Below are 4,420 nucleotides of genomic sequence, written 5' to 3' on the forward strand. Positions count from 1 at the left end.
CAGTAGCTCTTTACAGAGCGCCATAATAGTTACTTTTTATTGATGACGTTTAATGTAAACATGTGACAGTACTATTACGTCATAAGTGCGATGGCGTCGTTGTAGTAAGCAGCATGATAATGCTGCTCTTTAACTTTGAGAAAGAAGTCCAGGGAGTGTTACAGGCTCCTTCCTTCCTTTATTTGGTCCTCATTCTTCTTCTTTTGTCTTAAACAGAGCTCTTCGGTCACATGACTTCTTGTCCTACACGTGGTTCGAGCAATCTGATTGGGACGTGGATTTCTCTGCATGAGCACAAGTTTAGACTAGCAGTGTCTCCAGACCCTTCCTCCGTAGGTAGCGAAGGGGCGGGGCGAGACTATGTGAGTTACAGTTGCTCAAAGTCTGTGATTTAGACTCTTTGAGAATTTTTCAGGCGAGACTGTGGAAAGCAGGAGCAACCAAACTCTCTCAGTCTCTTTTAAATATCTAGAAAAATTTTCTGTGCCAACTCTTTCTTGGAATAGAGCTTCAGATGCTAAAATAAATTTCAGCTTTTCTTCTTTCTCCTACCCATGTGCCATGATTTAGTTAGTTGTTGACCACTAGTGATGGGCGGTATCGGTTCCAAAGTATCCGGTTCCACGGTTCTGGTGCTTGATTTGCTGGTACCGAATCCTGAAGTAATATCGACCGAAGTTTCGGTTCCGGAAGCCACACCCAATAAGCTTTAATTAACTATTATAACTAGTAATAATCATTAATAATCAGCTAATTATTATTCATAAAATTGAGCAATTAATTAAAAATGGCTACGTGTGGGCTATTCCATGCTAGATGCTACAGGTAATCGGAACCGTACTCGGTACCATCAATACCCTCAGGTGAAGTACTCGGTATCGAACCGAAATGGCAAAATCTGGTACCGCCCATCACTATTGACCACACCCATAGCTTATTTTAATTATCATTATAACTATGCAGTCAATAATAATAATTAATTTTTTTCAAATTGCTTAAAATATCACAGTACAAGTAATACATATCACTCAAGTGAATTCCAGCAGGCGAGTCCATTGCACCATAGTGCTTCATTGCATTAGCTGCTGGTGAGTGGATCTTTGGTAGTACAGATGAGGAGAAGAAAGGGCCATGTACCTTTGCTGCTTTTGTATATTCATGTTTTATATCTATCATATTTAATGCACTAGCCACTATATTGTTTGATCGGTTTCTTTTATTGTCAAACCACATCTTCACAAGCGATTCATGAGACCCTGGGTAGTACTGACCCTCACCATTACTTTAGTTTATGGATACTGTCTGCTGTATTTTGCTGTGGTCCATTTATTGGATTAAATGAATGTGTTTATGATGAACAGTTTCTTGTGTGCTACCAGCGGTGTAACAGCATTATGCAGTCTCATTATCATTTCTGTTTTCCTTCTGTGTTACAACTGCAATTATCATTGTGACATCATTATGGACCTTTTGTTCTACTTCAAAGCTCAGTCAGTGATAGGAGAGAGTGTGTATGCTTCAAAGAAAGAAGAGACTCTTAGGAATATTTAGAAGCATGTTACTAGTCTATGGGATTTGTGTTGTACCTTGATGTACCTCCTAAACTTTATATCTCTAGTACAATATATCTCTTTTTATCACAATAGCCAGTCCTATTATCCAGTCATTCTTCAGGCCTGAGATTAAGGATGTTCTTTTACTTCACGCTGTCCTCTTCTCTTTTATTGTGCATGCAGTTAATTCATTCATTAATGTGTGGTTATAGCAATTGATGTTGGATATTAGTTTTTGTATACTTTAGGCTCTCTTATAGTTATTAATCTATTGATTTTGTTTTTCATGTTGCTTTTTCTGTTTCTTTACATATGACATAATTGGGACATCATGCCTTTGATACTGTAGTTCCACTTTGCCTTTTCCTGCTATCAAATATGGCTAATCTTTTATCATAGTAAATGATAGTGCCTTGTAATAGAGTAGCGCAAGATATAAGCAAGTATTATAGTTATTAGGAGAAATTAGCAACGTTACTTTTACTGGTGAGTTCAGTGGTCCAGCAGTAGCAGCAGTTCTTACTGTTGAGATGATGAACATGTAAATACTACGTGTACATGTACATGCACATGTATAGTAAAAGCTATTATAACCACTTGTTTAGTGTTCTGATTGGTCAATTAAAATGCGGTATAATACATGTACTAGGGGCAGATCCAGGATTTTGGAAATAGGGATGTTGTGAAATAAAATGACAGGCGAAGCGCGCCATGATTTGGACCACCCCCCTTTTGGAGCTATTTTGTGGTTAAAATCATGTAAAATCAACATTTCCACCATTTTTGGAGCTCTTTCTTTGTTAATAATATATTTATTAACCACAGTAATGTTGGTTAGCACTTCTACCACTGTTGCAGCAATAAAAAACAATTTTTTTTTTGATTTAGAATGCTTTAGGGGGGGGGGGTTGCAACGCCACAAACCCCCCTAGATCTGCCCCTGACTGTACAATGTATACACATGTATACATGAGTAAACATCCATTACTACTTGTTATTAAAGTGTGTTCTCATGCCACGCCAATGACCAAACAAAATAATTACTAATTAGCTTACTGCACTTAGTGACAGATGTGTGATGTAGTTATTAATTATCATGATGTATTGATTAGTAGATGGGCACTGGTCCATTGAGTACGGTAGGGCGCTCTCTTTTTGAGGGATATAAATTTTGAGTTCCTTTTTTTAGCAAAGATAAATTTTGCAAATGGTGACTGCCTAACACCCTTTTTAACTGACACAATTGCTCTCTAAGGTTAAGGTACATGATTTTACAAAGGTTCACCAGAGTTTTGGAAAAAGCTAATGAACATCAAGTCTATTATCTTCCAAAAATAGCTGAAAATAGTCTAAAAGGCCATCTTTACTATAAAAATGCCCACATGAAACATGCTGTCACACCCCTTGCAATTAAAGGCCACAATATTTGCGTCTTCAGGAAAGATTCACAAAATCTGCAAAATTTATAACCCTCGAAAAAAGGTGCCCTATGGTAATGGACAATGACAAGTAGTCGTACATGTACATGTACATGTGTGTGTTTGTGTATTGGTAGTATTTCAAAGTGTTAGCATGATTTGATTACTATATCCAGCCCTGTAGTGATCCCCAGGCAGAAATGTTCAATGCACAAAGTGCACTGAAAAATTTTGCACAGCTAATTGACTATTCATGATAGGCATTGTCAATTTTAATTAAATAATGATGTTAATAATGAAAGATACGTAAAATTATTGTAAGATATTTTATGGTTCCATCATAGGTTCAATGAATTTCAAGTCAGTCACGACAATATGATTCTTCTCAGTCTCCTGTTGTTATCCTTAGCAGCAAATCTGTTTAGAACTTCATCGGAGACAACTGAGCAGATAAGTCTCTTTCAGTAGATGGGATCAAACCAACCTTTGTTCTGTCATTGTTGTACAAAGCCACTTTTTAATTTTGTTTTAAAAGAAAAAGGATCATTCACTGATGCAGAGCTTACAGCCATGGTAAGTATGATTTCCAATAACTTGACTAAATTATGAAATGTATTTTAGGGGTGATAGCTCCAAAAAGATACTACTCAAACTTCTACCAGTTGTTGCTATGGCATGTTTGGCCGAAGAACACTTTTCAAAAATCATATCCTTATTGAGATTGTAGTTATAAATAATTGGGAGAAGGTTTTCAGAACTGTTTATTCAGCTCAGTCTCATAAAGTATGCAGTCAATTACAGGAATGTAAGTAGATGTTTTGAGCTAATCATAAGTGCTGCTCTTTTCCCTCATTCCAATACATGTAGTTTTTCATTATTATGCTATCTTGAAGTCGATGTGGAATCACTCTTGTAATTTAATCCTGGCAATATCAAAAAACAGCAATTCATATTGACTATAGTCTAATAATGTAAAATTTTGTTGCTGTCATTGTTATTCATTTTGTTCAGTAAAAAAATAATTCAAATTGCAGCAAATTTAGTGGTGCTGACACTGACACTATAAAATTGCTTGAATTCATAGGTGTAGGAATGGGGGGGGGGGCTGAAGCCCCCCAACTTTTCAGCAAGAAGGGCGTTAGCTCCCCCATGCTCACATGCTAAGTCATGCTTTTAAATGCTGAGCCCCCCCCAACTTTTGAATCATTCCTATGCCTCTGCTTGAATTGCATCTTGAACTTGGCGGAAGCTCTGCCCAATGGCATTTAAATTCATGTAATGGCTATGATAATCATTTTTGGGCTCAGGTCTAGTTCTATACCTGCTAAAAAAGCTAGGTATGCAGTAAATTTATAATATGTAAGCATAATCTGCATTATTCCAATGGTCTTCCATCATTAACCACACCTTCAATGAAATAAAACCACTCTGTTCATAGTTCAATCATTG

The sequence above is a fragment of the Amphimedon queenslandica genome, unplaced genomic scaffold, assembly GCF_000090795.2.
Source record: "Amphimedon queenslandica unplaced genomic scaffold, v1.1 AMPQUscaffold_12992, whole genome shotgun sequence".
Lineage (NCBI taxonomy): Eukaryota > Metazoa > Porifera > Demospongiae > Haplosclerida > Niphatidae > Amphimedon > Amphimedon queenslandica.